The 23,842-nt window shown below is 40.6% G+C and overlaps 2 pseudogenes; both read left to right on the forward strand.

Annotated features, from left to right (window-relative positions):
- The window catches only part of LOC121770487, a 22,631-nt pseudogene extending 9,062 nt beyond the window's left edge, over nt 1-13,569 (forward strand).
- Nucleotides 13,570-15,059: 1,490 nt separating this feature from the next.
- On the forward strand, nt 15,060-22,572 carry LOC121770488 (annotated as a pseudogene).
- The last annotated feature ends 1,270 nt before the right edge of the window (nt 22,573-23,842 follow it).

A 23,842-nucleotide genomic window follows, 5' to 3' on the forward strand; every position in this document is an offset into this window, starting at 1 on the left:
ACTTCGGTTCTTATTCCCAACCACTAATAACGAAGCCGAATACGAAGCCCTTCTTGCCGGACTTCAGTTAGCGCAACATCTACTTGTCAAATCTCTCCAAATTCATTGTGATTCACAAGTCATAGTGAATCACATGCTGGGTACAAGTGAAGCCCGTGGTGAAAGGATGAAAAAATACTTGGACAAAGCGCAAAGTATTAGCCGAAATTTCTCTTATTTCGGATAATCCACATTCCCAGAGCGGGAAATAGCCGAGCAGATACTTTAAGTAAGTTGGCCTCATATCCGAGCTCAAGGTGGAGGAATTACCGCACACAGAAGCATTGATGAAGCTGAAGTACACTCAGTAACCAGTTCACCAAAACTGGATGACGCCAATATTAAAGTATCTAGATCAAGGACAACTGCCGAGGATAAGAGAGAAGCAAGGAAAATCACATGCCGAGCACGTCGGTATGAACTTCATGAAGAGTCCTATATAGAATCCTATCCTACCTTCAACCGTTATTGCGATGTGTAGGACCAGAAGAGACGGATTACATCCTTAGAGAAGTTCATGAAGGATCTTGCGGTAGCCACATCGGAGCTAGAGCATTAGCTAAAAAAGTTCTGAGATGGGATATTATTGGCCAACTTTGGTACAAGAAGCAGTACAGCTAGTTAAGAAATGTACGAAATGCCAAATCCATGCAAATATCCCAAGGACGCCGCAGACTGATCTATGTGCTATGCAAAGCCCTTGGCCTTTTATGCAATGTGGGCATAGACATAGTAGGACCACTACCACAAGCTCCCCGGCAAATGAAATTCTTGATCGTTGCCGTGGATTACTTCACAAAGTGGGTGGAGGCTGAACCATTAGCTACGATAACAAGCTCAAAGGCATTAGATTTTGTCTGGAAGAACATAGTTTGCCGATTTGGCATACCCCATATCCTCATTTCAGATAATGGGACTCAGTTTACTGACAAAACATTCAAGAATTGGTGCCAAGAGTTGAATATTCAACAGCGGTTCACTTCAGTCTCTCACCCACAAGCAAACGGACAAACGGAAGTAACAAACCGTACTTTGGTGAAAGGATTAAAAGCTCGGTTAGAACAAGCCAAAGGACAATGGGTAGAAAATCTTCCTCAAGTCCTATGGTCTTACCGAACTACACCAAAAACCTCCAACGGTGAAACTCCGTACAGTCTAGTGTACGGCACTGAAGCCGTAATTCCGGTTGAGATCGGCATACCCAGCCCCCGAACCCTTAATTTCTCAACAGAACTGAATGACGACGGGCTGAGAGCCGAACTAGATCTTGCCGAAGAAAGAAGAGAATTGGCCTTCATAAAAGAAGCGAAGTACAAGGAGCAAGTAACCCGGTATTATAACCAAAGGGTGAAAAAGCTGCAGTTTCAAGTGGGAGATCTCGTATTGAGAAACAATGAAGTAAGCCGAGCAGAAAAGCTGGGCAAACTTGAACCCACATGGGAAGGTCCGTATCGGGTGTCAGAAGTCCTGGGAAAAGGGTCTTATAAATTAACCCACATGTCAGGAGAACAAGTACCCCGAACATGGCATATTTCCAACCTCAAGAAGTTCTATTTGTAAGAGACAAGGTCCGGTCAGTCTTGTGTCTAGTTCGGTCCTAGGGTTATGTGCTTTCATATTTTTATTGTGTCTAGTTCGTCCTAGGGTTGTTGTTCGTTTTTTAAAAGGTTAAAATCTTTTTCGTCCTTTTTATTTGTCTCTCTATGTGCGTTTTGTCTCTTATAAATGTTACTGAGGTATATTGATCCTTAAAGGCTGATCCCCTTTTTTTAGAGCATGTATTAAAGACAATTGTGAGTCCAAGCTTCTAAGGAAGATACAAGACTCCACAATTCAGCTTAAGAAACAAGCAATTCGTCTGAAACGAACTGCAATAAGCCGAGAACCACTCCGGTTAACTAGGGAAAGTCCAATCCAAGCGATAAAACTCGCCAAATAAGGACACTAACTAAGTCCGGTCAAAGAAGAGTTTACTTCATAAGACCGAGGACGAGTACAATAAATGAAATAAAAAATCGCTGAACTGTAAATACGCAGTGATAGAAGCGAAATGAAAAAATTTCATTTACTAAGTCTTGTTCGGCATACAATTCCGCTGCCCTACGAGAATGCGTTACCACTATTACAAAGGACTATTCTATGTCTACGATTGCTAAAGTTGAGCCACCTATCCGAAAAATCCTCATGATGCTGAGTTCGGGCGTTCCGAGCATATGAAGAATAAGTAGGTGGGCGAGATGCTCTGATCGACCTACCGCCTCTTCCCTGAGTCCGGGAAGTTCTAGCACCTCGGCGGCGAAGAGTCTCTATTCACGAAGCATTCGCTGATCTTGCTCACTCATATTCACAACTCCTCTACGAACTTCAGGGCGTTCTTGTCTTGACGTTTCCGGTTGCTCCTGAGTCCGTTGCTGATTTGGAGTAGAATTTTGAGTAGTGGATATAGGGTTTGAGTTGGAGTGTGAGCATCTATTAGCGGGAAACGGCTAGGAATCTCTCGATTGAGGGACGCCGGGAAAAGAATGATGTCGTACAGAGAAGCCAAGCGCCGCAATGATTTCACAACTTGTTGGCAAGCCGAGCTCTCCAGCACATTGTTCTTCCGGAGTACATGAAGCTTCTCCCACAGTTCATCAACTTGATTCTGAACTTCAGATATAGTCATTCCCCCGCGCCCGCAGATGAAATCTTCATATGCAGTCCTCTCAGCGATGACAGTAGTCAGCTCGGCCTCCAGATCTTTCTTTATGGACTCTAAGTCCTTATTGTTGGACTCCAGCTCCACTAAACGAGCCAAGAGTTCATCATACTTCATCTGGTCATCTATAGCTTTTTTCTCAGCTTCATTTAAAGCCAAAGAGTATAGCCGCTTCCAGTGAAGTACCTCCAGCTCCTTAGAGTTAGAATACGAAGCAGCTATGTCAGTTCGGCATTTCAGTTTACCGAGCAGGCAAGTAAACCACAATAGGAGTAAAAGAGATTAAGACGAGCTATAAGGAAGACACGAGTGTAGAAAGAAGAATTTTTTTCATTCACAAGAAAAAATTTACACAAGGAGTGCTTCAAGGCCATTTTACAAATAGAAAGAAAGAAACTAAACTAAGAGAAGGGAGACGAAATCATACTTCGCCAGTTTCGTCTCCGGCTTCCCTGTGGGTTTCAGCTTCTTTCTCCTTGTCGACCTCGGTCTCAGCCTCGGCCTCCCTCCTCCCTCCCTCCTGCTCGGCGCCCCCATCGCCGATCTGCTGCACCTCTTGCTCGGCGTGCCCCGTCGCCGGTCTGCTGATCCTTCTGCTCGGTCTCCTTGCCGGCCTCATTTTCCTGCTCACCCTCTTCTTTGAAAATTGAAGCGGGTGAAACAGGCCCCAAGGAGGCAAAGATGGCCTCCATGTTCTCGTCACGGTCAGCACGGCAATTACGGACTCGTTCAGCAGAAAGCAGGAACCGATGAAGACGCAAGCTCCTCAAAGAGCGGCAGACTCTGGAGACGCGCTTCAATCTCTCGGCCATACAGCGGCAAGACGACTTCGGGTTCCTGCTCAACATTATCGGTCATCAATTTCAGCAGATCACCGATAAGGGCCGAAAATTGATTGCTCAAAAAGAGTTTCTCCGTGTAAACACGGAGAGCCTCCCCCTGAGCAACCACGGCAGCCGCCTCCCCCTGTTTCGACCCGCTCTCTCTGGATGATGAGCTGGTCTTTGGCACGTGGGCTTCATCCTGAGCCGAGATCATAGCGGCCCTTGCCCTCTCAAAGTCTGCCCGAGCCTGTTCGGCCTGGTGACGAGCAGCATTCAAATTCCTCTGCATCTCATCATAATCGCTGGGAACGCTTTAGAGAGTTCAACTGTGACGAGTTTGCAGAGCATATTGTTCCTCTGAAAATGGAAAAAGGAAAGAGTCAACAGAGGGGCCACAAAAAAAAATATAGGAAAGAAGCAAAAGCCAGAAAATCAAGAAGAAAATTCACCTCTACAAAGTCCTTTGGCCATGAAAAGGGCTCAGAGATATGTTCCGAAGTGGCCGTAACCACTCCTGATCCATAACCCCCCTGGACAATGTCTCTCTCTGGCGCTTTTGGGGGTTTCTGAGTCTTCGCCTTCCCCTTTTGCCGAGGTCGATCCCGGCTTTTTTGGATCCGAAGACTGACTCGAAGAGGTCTTCTGCCTCTTCGGATTCTTCTCGGCATCAGACGCCGAGCTGGTGTTTTTCTGTTTCTCCGGCTCCTTTGATTCGGAGGATTTGCGACCAAGCCTGCTTAGCATGTTCACTGCCAAAAAGCAAGAAAACAAAGTTAGTTTTCGCCGCTAAAGCAGTAAAGCATAAAAAAGAAATCCTCACCCTCAGTCTCTTCGTCCGAAGACGAGGAGTCGAACACGAAGTCACCCTTGACGAGCTCAGATTCCAAATACTGTTTCCTAATCATGGGAATCTTATTGAGCCCGCCCTCGAGCTCGTCCAACGGTTCTACCCGAGGATGAGGAATTACGGACTTCGGCCCTCTCCAGGAAAAGTTCGGAGCCGCTGTCCTATTGTAAAAAAGAAGCGATTTTTCCACATCGGCCATTTGGTTTTACAGAAGGCTCTAAAGGGCTGTAAAGGGATCAAGTAAAACCAGGATCCCTTTCTCTTAAACTGAAAGAAATTAAGGATTGCTCTCAGAGACAGATCCTTTTCTAGTCTACGCAGCTCGGCAGCAAAGGCCGATAAGTGCCTCCAACAATTTGGAGTCACCTGACCTAAAGGAAGTTGGAAAAATCAAGAAGCTCTACAAAGGCGGGGGGAAGAGGGAAACGAAGCCCGCATTCTAAGCAGGCTTCGTAACGGTGGCATAACCCTCCGGCGGCGAGTTAGCCCTATGAGTGTCGTCGGGAATCACCACTAACCCCCCCAGGAAGAAAATATTTTCTGTGTAAGGATATCACAGTATCCTTACTCAAAATGCTGTGAAAATATTCTACCGTCTTCTCCCCGGACTTTTTCCGGCCAGAAGATCCCTTACCCCCCTTCCTACCACTACCTGATTCAGAAACAGTTTCAGAAGAAGAAGACATGATTCTTACTCTTTGATGGTCGAAAGTCTCTGAAGAAATTCTTGAAGAAGCGGAAGAAAATTTTACGAAAAAGAGAGAGAATGCAGAAGAAATAATCGCAAAAGTGTTCCAATGATGAAGAAAGGAAATATTATCAGATTCGCAGAGGCATTTCAAATTCGTCGCACCGTTTCAAATCCCACTTTTTCTGGATTCTCTGGCCGGATTTGCTGTCACATTTAATGCAGACACGTGCAGAGCACGTCCCCTGACGTCAGCCTCCCCCTTACACTTATCCAAAATGCCGAAGTGATTCACTTCGCTTTTCGGGGGGGGTGGTGATGGGATACGAACTAAACAACTAAACAATAATTGCGAGCCCAATAGCAGTGACGGCCCATCAGCCCAAAACCCAAGAAAGAGTATCAGTTCGGCACAACCAAAGAGTTTGGTCACAGCCTATAGCTCGGTAGTATCAGTTCGGCACAACCAAAGAGTTCGGTCACAGCCTATAGCTCGGTAAAAGCCGACCAATCGAGCTCAACTCTCAGATCGGCAAAAGCTGATCGGCAAAGTTCAGCAGTTCGGTCTCAGTATTCGACCGAACAAGGAGATAGTGGACCCATGCAGGATCTCCACGACCTCCATTACACCCACGATCTATTTAGTGGTATTAAGCAGTTATCAACCCCACTACCAGGGCTGCAAACCACGATCTTAGTTCGAATGTATAAATAGAACTTAGATCAGATAGACGAAGGTTAAGTTCTCTAGATCCTGAATCTCATATAGCAAATCAGTATTGTAATCTGTAAGCAAGATCAAGCAATACAAATTTGCCCTCTATTCTTCCCGTGGACGTAGATTTACCTCAGTAAATCGAACCACGTAATTTTCAGTGTTGTGATCATTTATTACTTGCATTTATTCCCATCAAAAATTCGCTAAATCATCAGGGACCATTTTTCAGAAACGGTAAAGTACGAACGAAAAGCTGCAACTAACTAAATCTGCATTTAACGAACCACAATCTCTATCCCGTTACCTGATTCAAACGCGAACATCGAGAAAACAGAGTAATAATCCAGATTTAAACAAAACATATAAATTCGGACGTCGGAAACTGACGATTAATCGGAAACCAACAGATCTACTTCTACTAGACGAAGTAAACAGAACACAGAAATGAAACATCAAATTCTACCCGATCAACCAACTCAGCTTCAGATCTACACGTCAAATGCTTAATCCACTCCGGATCCAAGCAATCCGAACCAACTACGACCAAAGACAACTCCATAAACTCCGATTCAACAAATCCACTCTGATCAATCGACAATCCAACCACGATTCTACTCCAAATCAACAGATCAAGTGCGAAAAGCAGTCATTCAAGTAAATAACTATAAACTCAGAAATAAACATCATCCATACTTCGAAATCAACATCATCATAACGGAAAATAGAAATTGCATAAAAAGATTCAACAATACTTCAACAGTCAACAAAAGCCGAGCTTCGATCCGCGAAGACTCGGTGGAATTTCTAGCAAGAAAACTAAAGGAAATCAGTTAATTATTTTTTCGCCCTTTGTAAGGACGGTGGTACGCAACAGCTTAACCGAAAGTGAAACCCCAATCCCCCTCAATTTCCAAAACTCAAGTGTGTAGAAGTGTGTGTGAGTGAGCTGAGAGCCAAAAAGTAAAAAAAAGTCCCTTCGTAAATTGCATGCTCTCTCTTATATAATGCGGAGGTGATCTTCTAGAAGCCTTCACTTGAAATCTCTATTCTGTCCTTCAGCTTAGCGATCTCCTCCGTCTGGCTATTTTTCCTTCATAATGCTCACTTTATTGCCAAATTTCCTTCGCCAGGCAATTGTCTTCTTTTCTTCCTAGATCCGGCTTCCTTCTACACGCCTGGCTTAAAAAAACCCGTTAGACCCCGCAAATGCATGAAATTAACCCCCTAACCAATGCATGAAATTAGCCTTATCATTATTCTAAATAACAAATAGTAGTATATTTTTCATTTTCTCCCTTCTTTTCACAAATTAATACTATTAACTTATTTGCAAAAAATAATGTGTGGTTTTGTCATGCAGGGAGTGCGAATGAGTTTCTGAGGCTATTATTTTACATACCATTACTATGGCTACGAATATTCATGATGTCAGGTTGGCGGCTTTTGTTGGTGAATCGGATAAGCAAAAAGTGCAACTTTAGTTGGTTGAAGACAGGGAAGGAAACTTTACTGCTGATTATTTATCACATTATGCTTACATGGTGCACAACGGCATTCATGTGCTGGAGAATCTACCCACAAAGCTTAATATTTGGCTTCTACATGATAATTAGGCGTTTCTTATATTCGTTAATTTTTTGGGGGGCTTTACCCGATTTTTTTTGTGTTGAATAGGTAATCTTTCTAAGAGAAAGTTTACCTTTAAAAAGATTACCTACTATTTTTTAATGTGTACATAATGATTTTATTTTACTATATTTTGTTCCAATTTGCAATTTATTTTCATTATTTTAAAATACGTAAGGCCTGTGCATATCACGGGGGTTAACACTAGTTAAAAGAAACAGGAAAGTTTTTGTTTAAGTGTTTGTAATATTGAATGGTGACACTATTTATTCGTTGAATTTACGAAGCGAGTAAGATGTGTTACATTATATATATCGATTAGGTAAGATGGCATAATAAAACATGATATTTGGTAATCTAGATAAAAAGTTTACAACAAAAAATTCATTCCATCCACGAAAAATTATCTCATTTGCCATTTTTGGAGTGTCCGCAAAAAATAGTCTCATTTTATAAATTGAAACTTTCTCTCAGGGCATCAGCATTGGGGCGCCCTAAGGCGCGCCCTATGCACCGCCACGTCAGCATTTTATCCTCCTACCCTTTCACATGCAGTGGGGCGCCCTATAAGCCGCCATAAGGGGCGCCCTAAGCATTTTATTTTATTTGAATATTTAAATAAATACAAAAATTGGGAAAAACCTTCATTTCATTTATAAAATTAATACATTACAATACGAATTAAAAAAAAACGCAAACTCAGCAACGACTGTTACGGGCCCACACTTCTTCCATCATGTCGTTCATGAGCTGCATGGTCTTGTTGATTGCGCATTGAGGGCCTGTCTAGATAGAACCTCATTGAAGCCCGTCGGTAATCCTCGAGCGGGGGCGCGGTCGCCGTGCTGGAGGAGCTAGATGCACCTTCATCATCGGTCCAATCGGTGATGGCTCCTACCTTCATGTTCGACTATCATGTTGTGCAAGATAATGCATGAATACATGACATCGGCGAGGACTTCCTTGAACCAGAGACGCGCCGGCCCTTTCACTATTGCCCACCGTGATCGGAACACACCAAATGCCCGCTCCACATCCTTCCGCGCCGCCTCCTGCTTTTGCCCAATATAAAACTCTTTTCTCACCGATTGGGCAGCTGATCGTCTTCAACAAAAACAGGCCACCTTGGGTATATGCCATCAGCCAAGTAGTACCCCAATGTGGTATGGCGCCTGTTGGCAGTGAACTCGATGGTCGGGCCGTTGCCATTGCATTGTTCAGTGAAGAGGGTGGATGAGTTGAGGATGTTGATGTCGTTGTTCGACCCGGCTACACCGAAGTACGCATGCCAGATCCAGAGCCGATGGTCAGCGACGGCTTCGAGGATCATCGTCGGGTGGCTGCCCTTGTATCCACTAGTAAATTGGCCTCTCCACGCCGTCGGACAATTCTTCCACTCCCAGTGCATACAGTCGATGCTCCCTAGCATCCCAGGAAAGCCGTGCGCCGTCTCGTGCATCTTCATCAGGCCCTGGCAATCTGCGGCAGTCGGCTTTCGCAAATATGTGTCGTTGTAAGCCTCCACAACTCCCCTACAAAATCTCTTCAGGCACTCACGGCCTGTTGTCTCTCCGACGTGGAGGTACTCGTCAAACATGTCCGACGTGGTAACCGTAGGCCACTGACGAGAGTGCAACCGTGCACTTCTGCAACGGCGTAAGTCGGGGTCTACCGATGTCATCTTCCCGATACTAGAAGTATTCATCACGTGACTCCAACGTCCGGACAATGCTGAGAAAATGGTAACGAGGCATTCTAAACCGGCGGTGAAAAAACAGTCGGGCCCCACCGTGGTTGCTCGGCAAAATAGTCTGCAACTAGACGTTCGTGAGCCGCGGCGTGTTCGCGGAGGACAAACGTCCGACGTCGAATAGGCCTGGGGATCTGCGCCGCCGCCGCCCGCCTCCTCGCGCTGCATTTCAGCTAAGCACTCTGCCATTGCGTCTTGAATGGTTGCATTAAGGCTTTAGTCAAGGTCGGACTACCCGCCCTCCGTGGAACTCCGGTCGTCGTCGTGGTTCATTTGGTTTGTGAGAGATGGAGAAATGTGAGAGATGAGAAGAAATGAGAGATGCGAGAAATGTTCGTATGAAAAATAGAATGATAAACGAGGTTTAATAAATAGACAAAATTCAAAAAAAAAATAAAAAACGCGTTGCATCGTCCGCTCCATCGTCCGCGTCGCCCACAGTGGGAGGACAATGCCATATCGTCCGCGCTTCCTCCGCGGAACTATCTGTCGGGCGGAGGACGATGCATCGTCCATCGTCCGCCCCACTGTGGGTGCCCTCATACTTTATCCACTTTCTCATTCCCACTCTTTCTTACTTTTTCTCATTCCCTCTCATACATTATCTACTTTTTCTTATTCTCTCTCACTTTACAAATTTCTCATTAAAATTCGTATCATTTACAAATGAGATTATGAGACTATTTTTTGTAGACTAAGGGAGCACTAATAAATTGAACTTAATATGTCTCCAATGTTTAATCATTATATAATGCCATCCCAATCATTCTATAAAAATGTGTTTAACCTCTAAATCTTTGTCCCACATCAATTTGATGATGATCCTATCTAATCCACGTAAAAGGGATAACTATCCCCATTATGAAGCTTGTAAAAGGTTGAGTGGCACATTTCTAATCAAATGTATTTGAACAGCAATGTAAAAGAATACATTAGACATGTTGGGTTGATCTATTCAGACTAATTACATGATTCACATCTAAACGTGCATAGAATAGATTGGATGCTATGAATAACAAATAGGAACACATACAATCACAGATTCAATTAATAAATATATAGATAATACATTATATGAAAGGTAGGAATTCAAATTATGGAATTCGATCACCTTTCGAATATGATTGGATATGGTAAAATTCTACCATGAGAGAACATCTCGTTTATAAGAGCATCTTCAACCAATTTGACTAAACTCATACTCATTTGAATGTAAATGTCATATCAAATATAATTTTACTCCAACCATTTACACTAAACTCAAACTTAAAAACACTTCATTTTACAGATCACTTAAGATTTGTAATATATTTATTAATTTGAACAAAACACTTCATTTTACAGATGACTTAAGATTTGTAATATATTTATTAATTTGAACATAGAAAATGGATGAAGACAAGTACCACTCGCCTTGTTTCGTCTATGTTTTCGTAAAATGGAATATACAATTGTTCTTTCTAGTTTCCCTCCTCTGCAACTCTTTATTGTTGTCACTGCTCTCCTCTGTCTGAATTCGCTAGAATGAACCCTTATAATTAGGGATGTCAGTACAGCCCGTAAATCATAGGCTAGCTTGAATAGCCCGCCAATTTATAGGATTAAGGTTAAAATTTTCTAATCCGATCAGCCCGCATCCTGTTAGAGTCGGACCCGGAAATCTGATAAAAGTTTCTATTGTTCTCTTTGCTTGACTCCTAATTCGGTACTTTTATTGGTTATTTTTATAACACAAATAACTAAAAAAATAATTTTTATTTTATATTAATTTTTTATTAATATAATAATAGATAAATAAAATTAAAAACTTCAAATTCACTATAAATTATATAAATTTCTAAAACATGCTTTAAAATTTATGCTTATGTATTATTTTGCAAAAATCTCAAATATTAGTATTTGATCATGTTTATGTTCGAGTTTAAGCATATACCTCAAATTTATCATGATTAAATGTTTTACATTTTATAAATATAACTAATTTCATCATTATTTATTGGATTGATCGCATGTTAACTTTATCGGTAGCAACCCGATTAACCCATCGGGCTAGCCCGAAACCCGAGCTTTTAGGGTTATGGTTGAACTTTTATAACCTGAAAAAAACACAATCCGATTAGTCCGCACCCCAATTGACCCGCTACCACCGATGGGCCGACTCGATTAACATCCCTACTTATAATGTGTTTTTTTGATACGATTTCATTATTTGTTGGATTATTTTTTATGTTAATTTTTTTTCTTTTTCTTTTTCATTATTTAATTAATCTTGAGTTTTAATTATTAATAAAAAAATATTAAGAATATTCCAGTCTTTTATCACTGTAAAACCTGGAGTTTTAACAGTACTTAACTATCATTATAAATATTTTTTGCTTTTTATTTAAATTTGCTACTCCTACTACTAAGGAAGAAAACGAACTATACCGGAAACTATGGCGCGTATGGAAGTAAACAAGTTTAACTATATATAAATAGACGTTACAAAACAATCCAGTGACAAGCAATTAAAAAGGATGCTACTTTCAAATAATTAAACAAGTATAATTGCTCTCAAATTCGACCGTTACATTCACTCAGATTCAACCTTCATCTCTACAAACTGCAGTAAAAATCGCACAAAACACTTCTTCCAAAGCAATCAATCACAAAAAAAAATGAGAGAAACAGAAATATCAAACGCGGGAAGCAATTGAATTAGCAGCAGAAGAAGAGAAAGAAGAAGAGAGAATTCAAATTCTGAGATCCAAAGCTACAGAGCTTCTCCTCAGAGAAGAATACAAAGACTCCATCAAAACCTACTCCCAAATCATACTTCTCTGCCAAGAATCGATTTCCCCTAAATCCACCCAATCCCGTCTCTCCAATCTCCAACGAACCCTCTGCTTAGCCTTCTCCAACCGGGCTGAGGCCCGGGCCCGTCAATCGGAATTCTCCGAAGCTCTGAGAGACTGTGAGGCCGCACTGAGCATCGACAAATCCCATTTCAAAACCCTTCTCTGCAAGGGCAAAATCCTCCTGAGTTTGAATCGCTACGCCGCTGCGCTGGATTGCTTCAAGCAGGCGAATCTCGATCCATACGCCGCTGAGAATTCCGATGCGGTTAATAGGATGCTGAAGAAGTGCAAAAAGCTCGAATCTTTATCGAGATCGGGCGCATTCGACGTCTCCGATTGGGTTCTCGGCGGTTTCCGGGGGGAAAACGCCGGAGCTCGCGGAGTATATAGGCGCGGTGGAGATCAGGAAGTCCGAGATCAGGCGGGCGCGGCCTGTTCGCCACGAGGAACATCGAGAGCGGGACGTTGATGGTGGTGACGAGAGCTGTGGCGGTTGATCGGGCTATAATGCCTCAAGATTCAGGGGAAAATGCACATTTAGTTATATGGAAGAACTCATTGATAAGGTTGTGGAGACGGCCAAGAATTGTGAGTGTGTCAGCAACTTGATTTCGTTTCTCTCTGCAGGCGATGTGCTCGAAGAAGCTCCAGGCATGGAGGTTTTCCGGCCAGAGGCAGATGTTGGAATCGGGGATTTTAGTGGGAGGGTGGATAAGGAGAGATGCTTAGCATTTTAGATGTGAATTCAGTTCTTGAAGATGCAATTTCAGCCAAGGTTTTGGGGAGAAATGCAGATTATCAAGGAGTAGGTTTGTGGATATTGGCCTCATTCATCAATCATTCGTGTGAACCGAACGTGAGGCGGGTGCACGTGGGCGACTACATGGTGGTCCACGCGTCCCGGGATGTGAAGGCCGGGGAGGAGCTCACGATGGCCTACTTTGACGTGCTGGCCGCCCCGTGAGAAACGGAGGGAGATGGCTGACAATTGGGGGTTTGTGTGTGGATGCAAGAGGTGTTTGTTTTGAAGATGGTGTTTGCTTCAAGAATGAGATGAGGGAGATGGAGATGGCAATGGGGAAAGGGGTGGTGGATGTGGGGGGGGTTGGTGTATAGATTGGAGGAAGGGATGAGGAGATGGATGGTGAGGGGGAGAGGGAAAGGGTATTTGAGGGCCTCATTTGGGAGGCTTATGAGAAAGTGTTTGGATCGGAGAAGGTGATGAGGAAGTGGGGGAGGAAGATCCCGGGGCCTGAGGCTGTCGTGGATAGCATTGTGCACGCGGCTGGGAGCGACGAGAGGGCGTGAGGGTGTTGGTGGAGGGGGGCTGAGGAGAGGTGGACGAGGTGGTAATGGTGTGGTGGAGATGGAGATGGAGAAGGTGATCAAGTTGGGGAGAGGGGTTTATGGGAAGATGATGAAGAAGCAAGCTATTGGGGCATTGATTCAATTATATGGTCAGGAATGATGTTTTTTTTTTCTTTTTTGTTAGAGTTTGATTAGCTAGTGTTTTCTCTCAAGTCATCTTGAGCGATGAATTATCCTCCCTTCGGTTGATATCTTGTTGTTGAATTTTAGATCTCAACTTTGGTGACATAAATTATGTTATGGGGCTTAGCCAAGCCTCACAATATATTTTTTTATTTCCAATTATTCTTATATAAACATTAAAGATATTTTCGAGAATTAATATAAAAAAAAAACTCTTATCTCCAAATCAAACCCCTATAGTTATGGGAAAATGACTTTTTCGATTTTGAAATTTAAATAAATCGAGGCCTCCCTCCAAATTACTATGGAAGATATGAAGCAAATCTAGCAAAAGCATCTCCAACCATTTATACTAAAACTTAAACTCATTTTAGTATAAGTGTTTCATCAAATATAATTTTACTTCAACTATTTACACTAAATTCAAACTTAAAAGAATATTCTCTATATTATGCTTTTTGTACTCATAAAACTTGAAAAACTTTTGGGTTTAAGTTAAACCTAAAGATAGGTAATTTTTTTCCCAAAAACCAAAATATTATTAGTTTTGGAGTACTATTGGAGCTAATTATTTATCTCATTTTAAATTTTAGTATACTCTTCGAGATGGTATAATATAAATACTTACTATTATTTTAAATTCAAATTATACTAAAAATAAAACAGAAGTCATTTTCCTTTTAACTAATTTTCAGTTAGAAAGAGAGGCAACTTAAGTATTTGAAAATCAAATGATATAAAAGAACACATACTTTATTGATGAATGTACTTTATTTTTACTATATTTAATGTGTGTTTAAGTTAAGATAAGAGTATCAAATATAATAAACGTTGTTAATTGTTATCATGGGAGGCTAATTAAACAACCCTATATTTAGTGTAATAAAATGCAGTATGATTAAAGAAATTTTCTGAGTGGACTATATTAGTGTTAGATTACAATTTTGACTTTAGCGAGTCCTCAAAAATTCTTGAACACAATTTTTTCCAGGAAACACAAAACCCCCCTTAAAATTCTTACTTGTAATACATCAAGGGAACTTGAAAACCATTCCCCCAACTCCATTTGTTTTAGGAAGATCATCCGCAACCCATCTAGCGAGCGTCTCGGAGAGACGAGACGGCCGCGAGACAGCGTTGCAGCCTTCCGTCCCGGTCCCGTCTCGCCGAGCGTCTCATCCCGGGGGGACGGCTCGCGCGACAGCTCGCCACACGCCAGCGCCACGTGGCGCGCGCTGGTGCTAGGAGTGACGCCCACTCGCGCTTGACGCAATAAATAAATTTTTTAAAAAAATTCGATTTTAATAAAATAAAAAGAAATTATAAAGGTAATGTTATCGTTTTTTGTTGTTGAACGGTAATTTTTTTTATTTTTCTTTTTTTATTCTATAAATACTCCTCTTTCATTCTCATTTATACACACAATCACACATCTATTTTTCTCAAATCATCTATCTTTCCTCTCTAATTTTCATCTCAAAACATATTCTTCTCCCAAATTTAAATCATTTATGGATCAATTTGAGCAAATGCGTCGCATAATGGAAGAATCGCTAGCAGAAGATCGACGTCGACAGGAGAAGGAAGCCACGGCGCCTCCAAGCCGATCCCGGACTTATATCCATCGTAACCGGGAGGAAGCAGCCGCAAGGCTGGTACGCGACTACTTTTGTGACAACCCGGTATGGGGAGAGACCTACTTCCGTCGCCGTTTCCGCATGCGGAAACGGCTATTTATGCACATCGCAAATACGTTGGCAGCCCAGGAAGAGTTCTTCCAAGAAGGGTTCGACGCCGTTGGCCGTCCCAGTCACACGACGCGGCAGAAATGTACTGCAACAATCCGTCAGCTTGCTACTGAACAAACGACGGATGTGTTCGACAAATACCTGCACATTGGGGAAAGCAATGGGAGAATGTGTCTGATAAACTTCTGCAAAGGCGTCTGGGTAGCCTTCACCGACGAATTTCTCCGGAGGCCAAGCACAGTAGATTGTCAGTTTTTGCTCCGACTTGACGAAGAAGTGCACGGATTCCCCGGGGATGCTTGGCAGCGTCGATTGCATACATTGGTAGTGAAAGAATTGCCCTATGGCGTGGAGGGGGTCATACACGAGCGGCCACAAAGGCACCTACCCCACTGTTATACTCGAGGCTATTGCCGACTTCCGGCTATGGATTTGGCATGCGTATTTCTGGGTCCCCGGATCGAACAACGACGTCAACGTGCTCAACCAATCTGACCTCTTCACCGAAGTTTTGAATGGTAAAGCGCCGGCCATCAACTTCATCACTAACAACCGCTAGTATAAAATGGGGCACTATCTTGCCGACGGCATCTACCGAAGTGGCCAACCTTCGTGAAGACGTTCAACACGCCGGTGAACGAAAAATAGGCTCTTTTTGCCCAGAAGCAAGAGGCTGCTCGCAAGGATGTGGAGAGAGCGTTCGGGGTTCTCCAAGCTCTCTTCAACATTATCAAAGCCCGGCTCGTACGTGGATTATGGAGAATATGGTCGACATCATGTATACGTGTATAACCTTGCACAACATGATTGTTGCCGACGAAGTACCTGGGGTGGGAAATTGGTTCGACCCTGAAACCCCGGGAAGCTCTATCGCAAGTAGTCCGCCTCGCAGTGGAGTGCATCCGTCTATGCAAGATCGGTTGTCTATTCGGGCAAGGACACGTGATTCTACCGCCCATGCCCAACTCCAAGATGATCTAATGGAGCACATTTGGGCAAACTTTGGCAACCAGTAGAGTGCGCAGAAGAAATTAAATTATATATTTTTAATATTTTTTAGGATTTTAATTATATGTTTTTTAAATTTTTTTAGAATTTTAAGTTGTAATTTTATTTTATTTTATTTAATGAAGTGTGTTTTTATTAATTGAATTTGTTGGAAATAAAATAAAAATGAAATTGAATGAATAGTTAAGGGATGAGATAGTTAAGAGACGGTTAAAAGATGTAGGGTTGCATGTTGTATCTTAGTTAACAGATGAGATGAAAAGTACAGTGAGACCCATAAATAGTGAAGAGATGAGACGATTAAGAGACGGATAAGAAAGTTGCGGATGACCTAATAAAACACAAAAGATTGGATTTCAAGTAAGAAAAGATAAAAAATAGCACAAAAAAAAATACTAGTAAATAAACTTTAAGGCTTAAAGCTAGCCAAGAATCTTGGGTAGTCAAACAAAAGGCAATCTTCACACAGTGATCCTAATCCACTTCCCCAAACATCTCAATGACGTCGCTTCCACGTTCACCCCACCCCATCTTAACTCGTGGGTCACTTTCAATACCACCATCAGAAAAATACACGGATCTCAATGTGCGCTCCAAAGAGAACTGCTGGAAATTTGTCGCAAAACAAATGCGGCTCGTGTTGGCCGAGAAGACATTTCTTGGAGCTGATGCAACTTTACTGCCAATTCTGCCCTCATTAGAGTGTCCACAATAGTGACCTTTTGTGGCCCGCCCACCAATTGTGGCTCTCATGTGGCATTTGTAATGACAAATGTAAAAAAGTCAATACAAATTCAAAGGGCCACCAAATGTAGCCCTCTAAAATGTTAATTTTTTTTTTTGCTTTTTTTTTAATGTTATTTTTTAATTTAATTTAATGTTATTAAATTTTAGTAGATTAATATTTGGATAATAAAATAATTTAATAAAGAGAGAAGTAGAGACAAATTTTCGTCGTACTATTAATAGGGGAAAAATCTACAACGAAATATTTTAAAAACACAACATAATAATAAAAAGATAAAAAACGCCACCGCTTCCTACTCGGTGGCGTCATCGGAATCCGGCACATCTTCTTCACCTCCTCCACCGCCGCCGACACCGGCCCCACTGCCGCTAGCTTCGCCCGTCTCCGGCCCATCGGAGAAGCCCAACTTCGACCTCAATCTAAGAATGAGGTCGTAATACATCTTCTTGGTGATAAGGTCCGTCGACTTCTCGTACAAGGACAAGTTATCTTGAAGTTGCTTCATCATCTGCACCTCCAGTGTATGGATTGGAAGAGTTAAAATGAAAGGATTGGAAGTGTATAAAGAAGCGAAAAAATGAAAATGGAAGTATATATTTATAAAAAATTTCAAAATTAAAAAAAAAAATCAAATTTCGCGGCCGCGCCGCGATTCGCGGCCTTTGCAATGGGAGGGCCGCGGCTCACACGGCTCAGCCGCGTGAAGGCCGCGGCCGCGGCTGAGCCACGTCTCTCGCCTCTGGGCCGCGCCTCTCGGCCTTTGCAATGGGGGGCCGCGTGCTGAGCCGCGGGCCGCGGCTCCCCCATTGTGGACACCCTTAGCCTCGGAAAAAGATTCAAAGGCATGATTCTTAATTTCCATTACAAAAAAAATCTAATCTTGATAATAAATACTGTAGTATATTAGTTGATTGTTGTTGGTATGGATTTGATCCATTTATTACTGTGTTGAATTAAGTCAGTGTTGAATAGCATTCATCCTCCAAGACCAGATTGGTACGAGGAGTTTTACACATCGGCTATGGATAAAACAATGAGATCTTATGAAGCAGACATCGGCGGATCTAGGTGGGGTCGGGGGGGTCAGCCGACCCCACCGCTGTCCCCGGAGAATCGCCGGATAATGCCCTCCCTCAGCCGCCGACCCCACGCCGCCGAAGTTCTGGCCCAGGCAGCAATGGCAGCAAACGTCGCCGCCTCTGGCTGAAGAAGAAGACACAATTTCCAATATTTTAGTACTTGGGCTTTACAAATGGGCTTACCTTGTATTAATTGATACCATAATTAAATAAGCCCAACTTCCAATAATTTTAACCTATTTAAATATAGAGAATGCAAAAGCTGTTAACTTGCACAGACTTGGGCGAATTTATAACAGGAAAAGAAAACCCTTTCATTCTCTACCCAAAATTGGCATCAACAATTATTTTGTGAGAGTTTCTTGTATCTTATCACTTATTGAGGTATTAAAATCATCATTCAAGTTTAAGTTGGTACTATTATTTGTTTTTGTTTTTTTTTCTATTTTTACAATTCACATTACAGTGCTATAAAATTGATCAATAATTATTATATTCTCTAATTTAAGTAGATATAGCAATTATTTTTGCAACTTTGCTTAATTGCTTTTGAATATTCATTGATTTTGTTTACCTTGTCCGAGATTAGATTAGAAAGTTTCATAGTATATGATAATTGATTAAATATAAATTTTAAATTTGTGTTACATTGTTTTTTAGGTTAATGGATAAATTTCTAAAGAAAAGACCTCGAGTTTCTATCGGTTCTTCAAGTGCTAATGTTGAGCAAGAACCACAACAATTGGAAAATCATGTGGTAGTTTGAAAATAATCCGGACGAGATTGAAATTGATAAAGAGAAAATCAAAGCCGACCCCAGATTACGAGACCCTATAGATAGTTTTGATGTGAATATTCGTGATCGAATTCGTAGAGAATATGTTGCCAAAGGTCCTTGCCAACAAAAGGCCATGACTTTCCAAAAAAAACACATGGGAAAGATAAGAGAGGTTTTAGGGATGTTTGGTATAAAGATTATATTTGGCTTGAATATAGTACGACAATAGATGCTGCGTATTGTTTTTGGTGTTTTCTTTTCAAGCGTGGTTATTTAGCTCCAGGAGATGAAGCATTTGTTAGTGGTGGTTTCTCTAATTGGAAGAAGGCTAATGAAAGATTTAGAGCTCATGTTGGATCAACGGGTAGTGCACACCACAAAGCTAGAATTGAATATGAAAATTTTGTAAATCAAAAGCAGAGTGTGCCTTATATCGTTAGTAGAGTTGGTTCAAAACAAGAGAAGGAATATAGGATTCGTTTGACTGCAACTCTTGATGTTATTCGATTCCTTTTGAATCAAGGTTTGGCTTTTAGAGGACATGATGAGACATCAACTTCTTAAATAGGGGCAACTTTCTGGAGTATTATATTGGTATAGTTTAAGGAATGATGAAGTTGGTCAAGTTGTATTGAAGAATGCTCCCGGAAATAATCAAATGATTTGCTCCATCAGTTCAAAAAGATATCGTTAATGCGTGTGCATTTGAAACTACACTTGAAATAATGAAGGAACTTGGTGATGGATTATTTTCCATAATGGTTGATGAGTCTCGAGATTGCTCGGTGAAGGAGCAAATGGCTATTGTTATTAGATACGTGAATAAAAATGGAGAGATAATAGAAAGATTTTTAGCCTTAGTTCATGTTAAAGAGACTTCATCAAGATGCTTGAAAATGGCAATTGATTTTGTATTTTCTAAGATGGAATTATCTTTGTCAAGATTGAGGGGTCAGGGATATGATGGGGCTTCAAATATGAGGGGTGAATTTAATGGACTTAAAGCACTTATTTTAAAAGAAAATCCATCGGCATGGTATGTCCATTGTTTTGCCCATCAGCTTCAATTGGTATGTGTGGCGGTATGTAAGGCAAATCGACATGTTTCTGATTTTTTTCGGATATGTTAGCCCGATTGTTACAGTATGTGGATCTTCTTGCAAAAGGGCAGATAAACTCCGACAAATTGAATATGAAAGAATGGTTGAAAGGATTGAGAAAGGGGAAATCACTTCAGGTAAAGGTCTAAATCAAGAAACTTCTTTGCTTAGACCGGGTGACACTCGATGGGGATCTCATTATCTACTTTAACTCGTCTTGCATCTATGTGGCCCTCGATAGTCATAGTACTTGAAACTGTATTCGAAGATGGGGTTGATCAAGAACAAGTGGCAAATCTAAAGGGTTGCTTCAAAAGATGGAAAGCTTTGATTTTGTGTTTCTCATGATGTTGATGAAACATTTGTTGGGTATGATTGATCCACTATCTTGTGCGTTGCAATACAGAGATCAAAATATTTTGAATGCAATAAATTTGATAATGACTGTGAAAGAGGACTTGCAAGCATTTCGAGAATCTGGATGGGATGATTTCTTGCAAAAAGTGGAAGCATTTTGCCGGGCAAAATGAAATTGATGTTCCTAACATGGAATAAAATTGTTCCAAGAAGAATTCGTATGAAGAATGATGGACAAAGTATTACAAACTATCATTATTATCGTGTTGAAATTTTTATCAGGTATTTTTGATAACTAATATTCTTGTTTATTTAAACTTTGATATTAACTCCTAACATAATTTATTTCACAATCAGGTTGTTGATTTAATTAGCCAAGAAATGAGGAATCGTTTTCTGAGTCCAGCACAGACCTACTCGAGTGTATGGCATGTCTTGATCCAAGAAATCATTTCTCCAATTTCAATGTCGATAAACTTGTTCATCTTGCCACCCTTTATCCAGAAGACTTTTCATCCATGGAGCTTAACTTGTTAACTAAACAACTTCAAAGTTTCGTGAGTGATGTAAGAAGAGATACACGTTTTTCAGATGTTGAAGATTGGGAACTCTTTCAAAGAAGATGGTTGAAACGATGAAAGATAAGATTTTTCAATTGGTTTATCGATTGATAAAATTGGTCTTACTTTTACCAGTAGCTACAGCATCCGTTGAAAGAGTGTTTTCTGCAATGAAATTTGTGAAGTCAGAGCTTGAGAAATAGGATGGGAGATGACTGGTTGAACGACAGTTTGACGGTATATAGCGAGAAGGAGGTGTTTTGCAACTATTCCCAATGAAAGGATTTTGAGTCGTTTTCAGAAAATGGATACTCGAAGAAGCCAACTATCTCGCATAGCATAAGATTGTGGTATTTATATTTTTACGTATTTTTATTTAGAGATATTTATTAAAATATATTTATAATCTTGATCGGTTCGACCCCACGATTTTTGATTCCTGGATCCGCCACTGGAAGCAGAGGTTTGTGACTTTTCAAAGAGCCTATTGTCTTTATTGAATAATGCTAAAATCCATTCAGAGCTGGTAAGATTGCAGGTTACAAGGCAGAGTTATTTGCTAATTTGAGAGGAAGGCGGAAAGGATACACCGGCCCCAATCTCTCAAGTATTATCCAGATACCCATGTTTATGGAGTTGATCCTAACAGGAAGATGCAGAAATATGCACAGGCCTCGAATTTTACCTTTATGCCAGCAGTTAAAATTTCTATAACTACTAGTTACCGATGTTTTGACATGCTCATCCATGTACTACTAGCTAGAACGAGGACTTATGCTAACGACTTTGCCTTTATCACATTGAGTGATTTCTATGCCTGCATAAAGTAATTACCAACATGTCTAGACTGACTATGGTAAATAAGGTGTGGAAATCGCCATGGTTGGCTTTGATTTTGTTTTGTCACTTGTGCTCAGTTTAACTAACAAAATTGGAGTATCTGTTTCTCACTTAGCATATTCTCATCCTGGCTACTCAAAAGAAGTTTTGCTGACATTACTCAATACACCTTGTGAAGGTTGTTGAGGCTTTGCACGTTAAAAGATGCTTCTGTTGATGCTGTCGTTGGAACGCTTGTCCTGTGTTCCGTCAAAGATGTTGATCAGGCACTGCAAGGCATATAATTTCTTGCTTGTCGTCTTGTTTTCAAGCCCATACACGCTGCTTTCAATGTGGAAATTATGTCGATTCAATGTAATGGACAATTATCTTCCTTGATTATCATCAAGAATTGGACAAAATCCAAATTTCTGGTCTAGTAGAAACAATTTGGATTACAGATACTACTAGTTTAAGCTTAACTTGATATGACTACAGAAGTGAGGAGGCCAGGGGGATTGTACATATTTGTGGAGCATGTAGCAGCAAAAGATAGTGTTTCTTACACTTGTACAAGCTGAAATCAATTCCACATCAAACATTAACATCTTGATGCTCTCACTATGTGCAGATGGAACACTTCTAAGATTTGTTCAAGGAATTCTTGATCCACTGCAGCAAACTGTTGCTGATGGGTGCCATCTAACCCGTCACACGGGCAACCAACATTGCCAGAGGCCGGCTTTGCAGATCTTCATGTCAATCAAGCTGTTATATCCGCAGCCTCGCTCATCAATCCCCACGTCTATGGAATCGCCTATAAAGAGACTCACACTCAGCTCTACTTTCTTTCATGAAATACAAATGATCTTGCCGTAAGTTGTGATTCCATGGCTTACCAAGACGCAAGGGAATATATTCCGATATCTACCCATTGTCGCTGTCTGAGAGGAACATGGCAAGAAGGATACCGGAGAGGTTGAAAGGACAGCTTTCAATTTCAAATGTATGTTTTAAGCTTCTTGTCCTAGTTTTCTCCCATGTTTCTGCTGCCATTTTTGGGATGGTAATGAGATTTCTTGTGTATTTATCAGTTGTTTGTTTTGAGATTTTGGAAAATCCCTTTTTGTAGTGATGTTGATAAGAAGAATCTTCATAGCCTGGCATTTGCAATATTTCAGTTAAGGAATATTCTTGTTGGCCTTTTTTCCTTTATCTTTGTTTTACTGATTAGTTTAATAATTCATTTCAATAATGCTCATTACTTGTTAGATATTTTTTGGTCAAGACTAATCTCAAATTCTCAATGGACTGTGACAACAAAACCACTACTTCCTTTAAAACTTTATTAGATTGAAAAAGCAGAATATAAAGACTGTAATATCTTTATTTTTCAAAAAATAGATAATTAAAGAACCAGTATAAAGAAGGGGTAATTACATGTTTCATACAAAATGTTTTACCTTTGTTTTAATTTAGTATAAAAGTACTCCCTCCGTCCCATTAAATATGTCAACATTTGCTTTTCGGCACATGATTTTATGTAGTGTTGTTTTGTGAGTTATGAAGAGAGAGTAAAGTAAGAGAGAAGGAAAAAGTAGAGAGAGTATTGTTTCCATTTTTAGAAACGTTTCATTTTTAATGGGACATACCAAAAAGAAAAATGTTTCATTTCTAATGGGACATAGGGTAGTATTAAGTTTACATATTATATACAAAAAGTTTACTAAGTGTTTCAAAATAATACATACCGTTAAGTCCCCACTACCACCGTTACTTCTAATTACATAATACATACAAAAAGTTTCACCAGTGTTTTAAATTAAAACATTCCATTAATTATATCAAACACAGTTATTTTATTAATCACAAAATGAAAAATACAAAGAAAAAATTCACCACTCGCCACCATCAAATTAGCGAATTGCATTTTATTGTATAAGATTTCTCATATATCAATGAAGAATACAACTAAAAAATATTGAATCTTTTTGTAAAAAATAAATATTGACTTATTAACTGTTTGAAGCTCAAATTAGCCATTTTATAAAGATGAAATATGGATTTATTTTATAGTTTTATAAGAACATTATAAAAAAATAGAGTATATTGAGAGATAAATTTTTT

Source organism: Salvia splendens, chromosome 16, assembly GCF_004379255.2.
Source record: "Salvia splendens isolate huo1 chromosome 16, SspV2, whole genome shotgun sequence".
In the NCBI taxonomy this organism is placed as follows: domain Eukaryota; kingdom Viridiplantae; phylum Streptophyta; class Magnoliopsida; order Lamiales; family Lamiaceae; genus Salvia; species Salvia splendens.